General features: G+C 39.7%; 1 protein-coding gene across 10 annotated transcripts in view; it reads right to left on the bottom strand.

The window, feature by feature from the left end:
• Window positions 1-12,652, bottom strand: part of srrm3 (serine/arginine repetitive matrix 3) — a 779,036-nt gene that overhangs the window by 530,302 nt on the left and 236,082 nt on the right. For 9 of the 10 annotated variants that reach the window (XR_011963284.1, XM_072589350.1, XM_072589341.1 and 6 more), the window contains one exon: window positions 7,939-8,022. The exons of the other annotated variant lie outside the window; for it this stretch is intronic. The gene's annotated coding sequence lies outside the window, so the exon portion shown is untranslated. The remainder of the gene's footprint in view (window positions 1-7,938; window positions 8,023-12,652) is intronic. 10 annotated transcript variants of the gene reach the window in all.

Here is a 12,652-nt window from a genome sequence, read left to right as displayed (position 1 = left end):
TCTACCCTACATCAAAGACATGTCAGAAATGACTACCAGATTACTCAGACCTCTTGGCATCATGGTAGCCCACTAACCCACCAACACCAATAAAACAGCAGCTAATGAACTTGAAAAATCCTATACAGACAACAAGCAAACTAATGTCATTTACAAAATACTGTGCAAGAACTATAACAAACACTATATTGGACAAACTGGCAGAAAACTAGCCACCAGGATACACGAACATCAACTAGCCACAAAACAATATGAACCTCTCTCACTAGTATCCTTACATACAGATAAGGAAAGACACCACTTCAACTGGGACAATACATCCATCCTAGGTATAGCCAAACAGAGACGTGCACAAGAATTCTAGAAGCATGGCATTCCAACTGGAACTCTGTCAACAAACACATTGACTTGGATCCCATTTACCACCCTCTGAGAAAAAGAACAGGAAATAACATTACCACAGGAAATGATGCCACCAAAGGAAATGACACCACCAATCCATGGAAACCCAAACATATAAATAGAAAGCAGGAAATGCCAGCAGTGCTTTGTTCGAAGGCTCACTGAGGATGTTACCTAGTATGGTGACGAAACATCTGAAAATGAACCTTCCAGTTCAGCGAGCAAACCTGCATCCATGTAATTGTATGTCAATATTCCAAAACTAAAGTTTTACGTGGCATGGGCTTAAGGTGTGACGGGAAAGATTTAAAAGGGACCCAAGGGGAAACTCTTTCACATACAGGATGGTGCATATATTGAATGAGGAGGAAGTGTAGATGCAGGTAGTTACAACACTTAAAAGACATTTGGACAGGTACATGCATAGGAAATATTTAGAGGGCTATAGGCTAAACCCAGGCAAATGGAACTAGTTCATTTGGTCGGCATGGATGAGTTGGACTATGGATCTGTTTCTATGATGTACGAGTCTACAACTCTATATTCTTCATGCTTGTATCCCAACCTGTTGTTTTCTCTATCATTACTAATGAAAGTGTTTTTTTATGACGCTGTAACCAAATTGGAACAGAGTACACCTAGAAAACTTGCATCTGTTAGGATTTCTAGATAGTTCCTGCTATATATCTCACTTCTTTAAAGCTCTTTTCATTGTTACATCTTACAGTTTAGTTGTGAAAAGGACACATTCATTATTTAAGGCCCATCTCCCTTCCAAATACTGTATGTACTTTGAGCTAAACAAATTCCTTTTGCATTTATTTTCTTCAAATTTGTTTATAATGTTTCACATGTACCTGCGCTAAAATCTGTGTCCTGTCTCTGTCTACTTGAATAACAACTAAATTCTTCTTAAAATCTATTTTTAGATCTAGTCTCTCTGTATTTTATAACAGTCTGCAAATTTGGATAAATCATATGTCCCAGAATGTCAAACCGATTGATTTATTTACCTTCATTAAAAATTACTTTCACTTCTAACCTGTAAACTGTTAACTAATCAGCCAATTACTATCTATTAATCTACATACACCAAGAATGACTGAATGGTCAAAAGTTCTGCGTTCAAATCATTGTCTTCTCTGGAGATGTGGATTCAAATGCCACTTCCTACATTTAGGAAGAAAACCTTATTTTATTGCAACAAGTAGTTAGGCCAGAAAATACACAACCTAAAACTGTGGTAGTAGGGGGTGGCAGATTCAATCATGTTTTTCGAAAGAAAACTGGATTATTATCTGGCAAAAAAATGTTAAGGTTATGGGGGGAAAGGAGGGCTAGTGTCATTAGGTGAGTGGCTCCTGCAGTGAGCAACTACAGACATGATGAACCAAATTACCCCCTTCAAAGCTATAATCATGCTTTGAGTCACAGTGACATTTTAAGGCCAAGAATTACAAACAGTCCACAAATGGCTAACGCTGGTTTAAACTGCTTTTTGAATACAAAAGTTAACTCTGTGTTTTTCTTCCCAGAGATGCTGCCAGACCTGTTGTGTGTTTCCAGGATCTTTTGGTTTTAGTTCAAGCTTTTCAGCTTCCAGAGTATTTTGCATTCTTAATTGTTTTTAGCTACCCCTGACATGAAACAAACTCAGGAGAAAGTGAGGACTGCAGATGCTGGAGATCAGAGCTGAAAAATGTGTTGCTAAAAAGCGCAGCAGGTCAGGCAGCATCCAAGGAGAAGGAGAATCGACGTTTCGGGCATAAGCCCTTCTTCAGGAAGGCCCATCTCCCTTCCAAATAGCTGTTTGCCAACTTCTCCTGGAGCTAAAGGGGGCAGACTGCCAATTTGCAATAGATTAGATTAGATTAGATTAGATTACTTACAGTGTGGAAACAGGCCCTTCGGCCCAACAAGTCCACACCGCCCCACCGAAGCGTAACCCACCCATACCCCTACATCGACATCTACATCTACCCCTACCTAACACTACGGGCAATTTAGCATGGCCAATTCACCTGACCTGCACATCTTTGGAGTGTGGGAGGAAACCGGAGCACCCGGAGGAAACTCACGCAGACACGGGGAGAACGTGCAAACTCCACACAGTCAGTCGCCTGAGGTGGGAATTGAACCCGGGTCTCTGGCGCTGTGAGGCAGCAGTGCTAACCAACCATAATAGATTATGGTTGGACAATGTGCCTATCGTAGCTAAAAAGTGCAAGTGTATGCAATGTGTGAGTGCATGAACCTTGTAACAGTGCTAACTGTGGGAGGTTGAAATAAGGCATATGAATCTAAGGGCCAAAGACTAATTGATCATGTTTTCTTGTTGGTGAGTGTTGGAGCTGCCCATGACAGAGCAGCATAAAATGGCTGACAAAAGCTCTGACAAGTTTTGTAGGACATGCCTAACAGAAATGAGACAGTGTGGGAAATCTTTGCCGAATGTAATCTGAAGAAGGGCTTATGCCCGAAACTTCGATTCTCCTGCTCCTTGGATGCTGCCTGACCTGCTGCGCTTTTCCAGCAACTCATTTTTCAGCTATGAAACAAACTCATGCAGGGATACAGCACTTCCACAAATCACTTTTCATTAAGGAACCCAAACAAAAAAACTGAAAACGATTTTTTAAAAGTCCAAACCACTGAGGTCATCTAAGTCAAGTCACCGGCTCGGACATACTTTACAAGTTTTCCCCGAACATGTCTGTATGAAAGTGACTGTGGTTTAAAATGGCTAAACCCCTAAAAACAAAGATACACAATTATCTTGGACCTACTCATTGCAATGAACATCAGCAAGGGAACCTATACTCGTAGTGGCTAACTAAAGGGAATCAGCATCACAGAAAGGGAACTGCATAATGGCTGCAAGACGAGATATAAATTTTTCAAAAAGCAAACTTAGGCTGAGATTCTTCAAAGAATAGCTGATCAAACGACAGTATGAGCACCAAGGTTTTCTGACATTGTACTGGAGGTCTTCAAAAAATTTGTAAAGAAATCTGCCGAAACCATAGGGCAGCGAGGGCTTTCCATATGTATGTTCAAGAAGTGACAAAAAGAAGTAACAGAGAAGATTAATGCCAGGAGTGTTGCTGCAAGAAAACTCAAACACTGCAGGAAGAAGTTTACAATCTGCCATGTGCTGCCAAGGTGATTAATTCCTTCATGGGGTTAAATCTGCAGAAGTGCTTGTCCACTTCGACTCTTTCTTGCTGCCTTCAGTTGTTTGCCAACTTCTCCTAGAGCTAAAGGGGGCAGACTGCCAATTTGCAATAGATTATAGTTGGACAATGTGCCTATCGCAGCTAAAAAGTGCAAGTGTATGCAATGTGTGAGTGCATGAAGCTTGTAACAGTGCTAACTGTGGGAGGGTGAGATAAGGCATATGAATCTAAGGGCCAAAGACTAATTGATCATGTTTTCTTGTTGGCGAGTGTTGGAGCTGCCCATGACAGAGCAGCATAAATGGCCAACGAAAGCTCTGACAAGTTTTGTAGGACATGCCTAACAGAAATGAGACGGTGTGGGAAATCTTTGCCTCATGTAGTCTAAACACAAGAGAACAATAGCTATCTGTTTTTAAGTAAGAGTAGATATGTGGCAGTAACTGTTAACTGAGATAAGAACATTTCATATTAATTAGTTATTTTTCTTAAGTTCCTTTATCAATTAGTTATAATACTACAAGTAGACTTTAGTTATGATTCTTCAAGGTAATCATAGATACAGATTCCAAAGTAATTACAGATTTAACAAATATATAAATAAAATCATAAAAGCATTAGCAGATCTAAAATCTAATTTCAGGCAAAACCGAAGGGGCCTCTCTTATCTCCTAACAAGGACAGCAGCTAAGAGAATTGGATTGCATATTGATTTACACTGTATTTCCTTTGATCGGGAAGCTCAGAAGCTTCGGTGTTTATGTTACAGCCTTGTACAAGATAGCAGACATAGTTGTCACAGTTGAAAGATAAGGGTTGCCAGTAACCATGAAAAGTTAAACATCTCGTACTAAAATGACCCAATCGGAACACAGAAACAACCAAATTGCTAATGTAAAGTGTTGTACCAAGAAGCCAATCATGGTTAGAAAATCCAGCGCTCTTGATCAATAGTATACAGGGGGAGGAAATGTATCAGGGATATGAGAAAATGTATAAATTAAGAAATTGCACTGTATTGAGCCTGAGCGCAATGCGCTGTATGGTATGTCTTGCATGTCTCTCCTTGCAAGCTACCTGTGATGCTCGAATAAACTAAATGTGCCAGAACTCTGCTGCCTCCTGAAAGCTATTCCCATCAGAATTTTGCTCCTACGGTGAGTAATTATGATCGACTGAATTTTGAATGAATGGAGTGCAGTTGTTAGGTTATGTCACCTGAAAATTGAACTCAATGATTTTTGCAACATATCTCAGATTGTTAAAACTCTTGCTGCACTGCTTCTAGTCACATCACTTCTTACTTTCACTTTTGCCACAAACAATCCCTTTCCATTCCCACTGCAGCTTTCCAGAAGTAGGACCAACCCATGTAGTGAAGAGAAATAGGAAGACAATGAAGAGTCAACAATAGAGGATGGTAGCACCAACATTAGTATTCTAGAGGCACAGCTAAAGTTTTAGGGATATGCATTAACTTCAACTGGTGGAATGTCAATGTAATCAATTTCAGAAATATGGAATTCAAAGTTAGTCTCCATTCTAGTAACTTCTAGAATATAGTAAAAACCCAACAAGATCACTAAGGTATTTTAGGGAAGGAAATCTGCAATCCTTATGCAGTCTGGCCTACAAGTGAGTTTAGACCTGCAGCAAAGTGGATGATTCATAATTGGCTTCTCAAGTGGCTGAGAAGATCCAACTGATGGTAGTTATAATTTAAGATTTATCAACTACTAAGACGCAAATACTAATGATATTTATTTCCAAATCTTCAGGCCCATGGTCCTGAGAAGCAAATCAGTGAATAAGAAATAAAGGTTGAACTACAGCCAACTTGCAGGGTTTCATTAGCTGCATTTCTAAGGATGGGCCCGCACTCGTTCCTGAAGTCACATACATCAACCAGATGCCATAAGTATTACACAGAGTCTTTAAATGTCTTTACATGTTGAGTCAAAAGGCTGAGTGGCATACTTGTATGCCTTGTTTGTATGCTTGCATGGCCCCCTTAAATCAACTGTCGGTTTTCTATTTGTTAGCCAATCCTCTATCCATGCTAATTTACTAACTCCAACACTACGGGTTCTTATCTTAGTAAGAAGCCTAATTGAAGGTACCTTATCAAACACCTTCTGAAAAATCCAAAAATATTACATTCACTACTTTCCCTTTATTTATCTTATTGCCTCCTCAGAGAATTCTAATTAAGGTGCCAAGCATAACTCCCCCTTCATGAGACAACACTGAATCTGCTTGATCATATTATGTATTCCTAAATGCTTTGCTATTACATTCATTATAGCACTATAGGATCCACAGGTTAGTTTCTTGAAGTATATTTTGAGAATGTGATCACTAAAAATCAATCTTCATTTCCCTAATGTTACTTTGTAAAAGCTATTTCTAAGCAATATATAGAATTATGGAAACACTCTTTCGATACTTTGGATATATTAAAGGGCAGTGTCTTGGATGATAAGAAGCCATACAGCAAAGCTTCATTAAATATATACAAAGGAACACATTTTTCCAATAACTGACTGGCCTATAGTCAACTCTTTTTTTGGTTTACTTTCCTTTTTAAATAAAAGGTATTACATGGACTTCTCCAGAATCTAAGAATTCCTGGAAAATTACTATCAGAACATCCACTATCTCTGGAGCTGCTTCCATTAATACTTTAGGATGAAACCCATCAGGTCCAGGGACTAGTTTCCTGAGCACTTTTTCTCTCGTGATAATTAATGCATTTGTTTCAAGCTTTTTTGCCTTTTAAATATGTCATAATTTTGGAATGCTATTAGTGTATTCTTTTGTGAAGACTAATGCAAAATATTTATTCAACTCCTCTGTCATTTTCTGGTTTCCCATTATTCTTTCCTCAGCCTCATTTTTAAGAGGCCTACGTAAAATTTAGCTTCTCTATTCCTTTGTATATATTTAATGAAGTTTTGTTGTATGGCTTCTTGTCATCCAAGACACTGCCCTTTAATATATCCAAAGTATAGAAAGAGTGTTTCCATAATTCTATATATTGCTTAGAAATAGCTTTTACAAAGTAATATTAGCGAAATGAAGATTGATTTTTAGTGATCACATTCTCAAAATATACTTCAAGAAACTAACCTCTAGATCCTATAGGCCAGAAATAGTTTACCTTAAATCCTAAAGATTAGCAGGTGGTCAGTCGACGAAAGTAAATTTACTAAAATGTGCAGGAGGTCTATTTCTTATTTTTCTGCTGGATCACATGAAATTTTAAAACATGGTGTGTACACCATACAGACCATGAGAAAGTATTAACTGCACCACAGCTAGACATTGGTAAAATGACCTCTCAGTTAAAATAAACTCTCCAGGAAGCCATGACAAAAAACACAAATTTAAACATCTCCAAACAAGAACTGAAATATTGCAAAAATCTATATAGGTGGATTGTTGGGATGGAATCAAGTTGTGACCTAAGCAGATGTATGATCATATTATTTTTGAAAGTTCATGAATGCTTTACATTTTGTGCCACAAGACTAATTTCAAATTGACTTCTTTTTCTAACTCCACAAATATCATCTTGAACACATACAAATTTGATGAGGGAGACTCTTCAGGTATTTATTCTTAGTTACTTGTGCTTTCCATGGAATGACATTAATCAGGAAACAATTTATTGATGACTTCTTATTTCTCATTTCAGTAAAGTACAATAAATCGCCCTTTGGCTTGAAGGAGAAACAAATTTACTCTGACAGAATAAGTCTGGCGGATTAAATCACCAGCTGTCAATTGTCAGCAAAAAGGCAGCCTGAAAGGCTTCTAAAACATGCTGCAATTTCTTCAGTTGAAGTACTGTAAGAGGATCTGCTAAATTTGCTTCTGTGTTAGCAAGCACAGAGCACTGAACAGCAGAGTGACAAAACCCATGGTGAAAGTGTGGCTTTCATCAATAAAATATAAATTTCTTATTAAAAGCTTACATCCTGGCAAAACCCAAAGGGTCTTTGACTAAAAAAAAGGGTTGACATCTTACACAGGCTGCATCACTAACAGTGACCAATAAATTCTGTTGTGAACAACAACAAAATATCTACATGAAAAGTCAGGCTCCAGAGTTAAGGCAACTATTTACTGAATCACCCACAGGCAGAACCTCAGTCTTTGTTCTGACGCTGTGTTCTGACAGGATTTACAAAAAGGTCTGTTGGTCTCAGCTCCTGATTGGAGTCAGAGTCTGCACGTAAAGTGCTGTGGGATTAAATACTATGAGAAAACTGTCATTGCAAGGTAGCTTAACTATGACGTTTTATTTCTTGTGAACAATATTTTGGTTAAAATACTGATTAAATGTAATGCTTCATACCTTGTAAGTGCTTTGTTGTGTCAAATTTTATGTCTGGGTGGTTGAAGTTGACTGTCTGCAAAAACCCATTGCTTGGCAAAATGGCTAGGATTTCAAAAATAAAACAGACACATTAGTAATATATAAAATAATTGTGAAATGCAACTTTTAAAATGTTTATCTTCAGAAAAAGCTATTCATCAAAGGAAATCTATCTAATGAAGTATTCGTTAAGATTTATAATTAGAATAAATATTTTCTTATATTACATGTTTATTCTTTGGTGCAAAAAGCATTTTTAAAGCTAGGTAATAAAGGCACATTTTCCTCCAATTATTAGATTTCCATAAGAGTCTATCCCTAGCAAGTTTTGAGAAGATTTGTAGCTCAGGTTGAGGTTCTGGATGCAATTTTGCACACTGAGCTGGAAGGTTCATTTTCAGATGTTTCATCACCATACTAGGGTACATCATCAGTGAGCCTCCGGTGAAGCACTGGTGGTATGGCCTGCTTTTTATTTGTGTGTTTAGGTTTCCTTGGGTTGGTTGTGCTATTTCTTGTGGTGATGTCATTTCCTGTTTTTTTCTCAAGAGTGGTAGATGTGATCCAAGTCAATGTGTTTGTTGATAAGAGTCTCTGTTGGAGTGCCATGCTTCCAGGAATTCTCGTGTGTGTCTCTGTTTGGCTTGTCCTAGGAACAATGTGTTGTCCCAGATCATTTTCAGGTTGACAGACTGTAATTATAAGCCCTTTGGCCTCAGCTACTTATGATTATGTTAATTATTTCAGTGAGGGGACCAAGCTTATGTGTTTTCAAGTTTGCTGACAATACCAATTGAGCAGGGGAGATAAACTGTGAGGAGGATACAAAGAGGTTGCAAATGGACAACTAGTAAACGAGAAGACAAGAACAAAGCAGATGGCAGATGAAGTGGAGAAGTATGAAGCTATCTCCGTCGTCAGGAAAAATAGAAAAGTAGCACAGATTTTAAATGGTGAAAATATGGAAATAAGACCATAAGACATAGGAGCAGAAATCAGGCCATTCAGCCCTTTGAGCCTGCTCTGCCATTCAATCATGACTGATAAGTTTCTCAACCCCTGCTTTCTCCCTGTAACCTTTGATCTCCTTGACACTCAAGAATCTATCTATCTCAGTCTTAAATATACTCAATGACGTGGCCTCCACAGGCTTCTGTGACAATGAATTCCAGAGATTCACCACTCTCAGCCGAAGAACTTTCTTATTTCCGTTCTAAAAAGTTACTCTAAGGTTATGACCTCGAGTCAGAGTCTCTCCTGCCAATTCAAACATCTTCCCAACATCTACTCTGTCCAGGCCATTCAGTATTCTCCATGTCTCAATTAGATCCCTCTTCATCCCCCTAAACTCCATTGAGTATGAAACCTAAAGTCCTCAAACGTTCCTCATATGTTAAGCGTTTCATTCCTGGGACCATTCTCATGAACTTCCTCTGAACGCGCTCCAGGGCCAGTACATCCTTCCTGAGATATGGAGCCCAAAACTGCACTCCAAATGTTTGTGTTCAGAGCGGTGCTTATATACGGGTTATAGAAAGTGAATGTGCAGTATATCCAAGGATTGGGAAAGCAAATGATATTTCAGACTTTATGACAAAGAATTTTAGATGTGAGTAAAGTAGCTTTATGGCAATTGCATAAGGTATTGGTGAGGTTAAATCTGGAGTACTATGTATAGGTAGATCAAAATTGTAATGTAAATGCATCCTTACTTGGGTAAGAAGTACACTAAATTTTCTAATGATTGATCCCTAGAATCAGGGACTTGTCCCATGAGGAAGGATTAAATAAACTAAGTTCATGTCTCCTAGACTTTAGAATAAATTATTTAATTGAAACATATAAAATTGTTAAGGGGTTTGCCAGTAGATGTGGAAAGATTTACCCTCGTTGAGAAATGAAGAACTATAGCCCGTCAGCAATGCAGGTGGTTCACAATACACAAACAATTTTTGTTTCAGAATTGGCAGGGCAATTTTGATTTGGGATCACTGAATCAGGAAACAGGCAAGTAAGTGCTAAAGCAGACTGGTTGGAAGGGCAGCTCTTTTAGAAGCTAGTAGGCTTATTAGTACTCAGCTCTTATACCCCCTCAACATCCCATCTAGTTGTTACACCATCAAACCAAATTATGACTCCCACACTTGCTCTCATACCCCCTCCTTAGCCACCAAACCAGCATCCACCATAGGAAGACTCAAGAGCCATACGGAAATTTAAAAAAAATATTAATTAAATGCAGCACAAACTCAGATGTACCTAATATTGAAACACTCTCATTTTTGAATGTCATTCAAAACTTTGTTTACCTATTATGAAAACCTCTATTGAGTAGCCACATTAAAAAAAGATAATCTTGCTCAGGGATGGACAGGTCTGGCAGCTGAATATTCCAGGCTACAAATATTGGGTTGAGGTCGATGTGTTTGCAAAACCAATGTAGTGTACAAAATCCCATGCAAGGACTGCACAAAACACTACATAGGACAAGCAGGAAGACAGCTAACGATCCATATCCATGAACACCAATTAGCCACGAAACGATACGACCAGCTATCCTTAGTAGCCACACACACAGATGACAATCAACATGAATTCGATTGGGACAACACTACCATTATAGGGCAAGCCAAACAGAGAACAGCCAGGGAATTCCTAGAGGCATGGCACTCATTCACAGACTCTATCAACAAACACATCGACCTAGACCCAATATACCGGCCACTACAGCAGACAGCTGGAACTGACAACCGGAAGCGGCAGAGACAGGCCACTATAAATGCCGGAGGAAACAGCACAGAAGCGCTTCACAGGAGGCTCCCAAGCACTGCGGATGTCACCTAGACAGGGGACGAAACGTTTGCAAGACAAATTCCCGGCTCGGCGAACAGAACCACAACAGGAAGTAGGAGTATACTTAAGAGGGAAATCAGGAGGGCAAAACCAGGACATGGGATAGCTTTGGCAAATATAATTAAGGAGAATCCAAAGGGGTTTTACAAATATATTAAGGACAAAAGGGTAACTAGGGAGAGGATAGGGCCCCTCAAAGATCAGCAAGGCGGCCTTTGTGTGAAGCCACAGAAAATGGGGGAGATACTAAATGAATATTTTGCATCAGTATTTACTCTGGAAAAGGATATGGAAGATATAGACTGTAGGGAAATAGATGGTGACATCTTGTAAAATGTCCAGATTACAGAGGAGGAAGTGCTGGATGTCTTGAAACGGTTAAAGGTGGATAAATCCCAATGTCCTGATCAGGTGTACCCAAGAACTCTGTGGGAAGCTAGAGAAGTGATTGCTGGGCCTCTTGCTAAGATATTTGTATCATCGATAGTCACAGGTTAGGTGCCGGAAGACTGGAGGTTGGCAAACGTGGTGCCACTGTTTAAGAAGGGTGGTAAAGACAAGCCAGGGAACTATAGGCCGGTGAGCCTGACCTTGGTGGTGGGGAAGTTGTTGGAGGGAATCCTGAGGGACAGGATGTACATGCATTTGGAAAGACAAGGACTGATTCGGGATAGTCAACATGGCTTTGTGCGTGGGAAATCATGTCTCACAAACTTGATTGAGCTTTTTGAAGAAGTAACAAAGAAGATTAATGAGGGTGCAGCAGTAGATGTGATCTATATGGACTTCAGTAAGGCTTTCGACAAGGTTCCCCATGGGAGACTGATTAGCAAGGTTAGATCTCATGGAATACAGGGAGAACTAATCATATGGATACAGAACTGGCTCAAAGGTAGAAGACAGAGGGTGGTGGAGGGTTGTTTTTCAGACTGGAGGCCTGTGACCAGTGGAGTGCCACAAGGATTGGTGTTGGGCCCTCTACTTTTTGTCATTCACATAAATGATTTGGATGCGAGCATAAGAGGTAGAGTTAGTAAGTTTGGAGATGACACCAAAATTGGAGGTGTAGTGGACAGCGAAGAGGGTTAAATCAGATTACAACAGGATTTGGACCAGATGGGCCAGGGGGCCGAGAAGTGGCAGATGGAGTTTAATTCAGATAAATGCAAGGTGCTGCATTTTTGGAAAGCAAATCTTAGCAGGACTTATACACATAATGGTAAGGTCCTAGGGAATGTTGCTGAACAAAGAGACCTTGGAGTGCAGGTTCATAGCTCCTTGAAAGTGGAGTCGCAGGTAGATAGGATAGTGAAGAAGGTGTTTGGTATGTTTTCCTTTATTGGTCAGAGTATTGAGTACAGGAGTTGGGAGGTCATGTTGTGGCTGTACAGGACATTGGTTAGGCCACTGTTGGAATACCACGTGCAATTCTGGTCTCCTTCCTTTCGGAAAGATGTTGTGAAACTTGAAAGGGTTCAGAAAAGACTTACAAGGATGTTGCCAGGGTTGAAGGATCTGAGCTATAGGGAGAGGCTGAACAGGCTGGGGCTGCTTTCCCTGGAGCGTCAGAGGCTGAGGTTTACAAAATTATGAGGGACATGGATAGGATAAATAGACAAAGTCTTTTCCCTGGGGTGGGGGGAGTCCAGAACTAGAGGGCATAGGTTTAGGGTGAGAGGGGAAAGATATAAAAGAGACCTAAGGGGCAACGTTTCCACGCAGAGGTTGGTACGTGTATGGAATGAGCTGCCAGAGGATGTGGTGGAGGCTGGTACAATTGCAATATTTAAGAGGCATTTGGATGGGTATATGAATAAGAAGGGTTTGGAGGGATTTGGGC

This window comes from Chiloscyllium punctatum, chromosome 19 (genome assembly GCF_047496795.1).
Source record: "Chiloscyllium punctatum isolate Juve2018m chromosome 19, sChiPun1.3, whole genome shotgun sequence".
Taxonomy (NCBI): domain Eukaryota; kingdom Metazoa; phylum Chordata; class Chondrichthyes; order Orectolobiformes; family Hemiscylliidae; genus Chiloscyllium; species Chiloscyllium punctatum.
The sequence above is the reverse complement of the archived record's forward strand: the minus strand, read 5'-3'. Positions and strand labels throughout refer to the sequence as shown.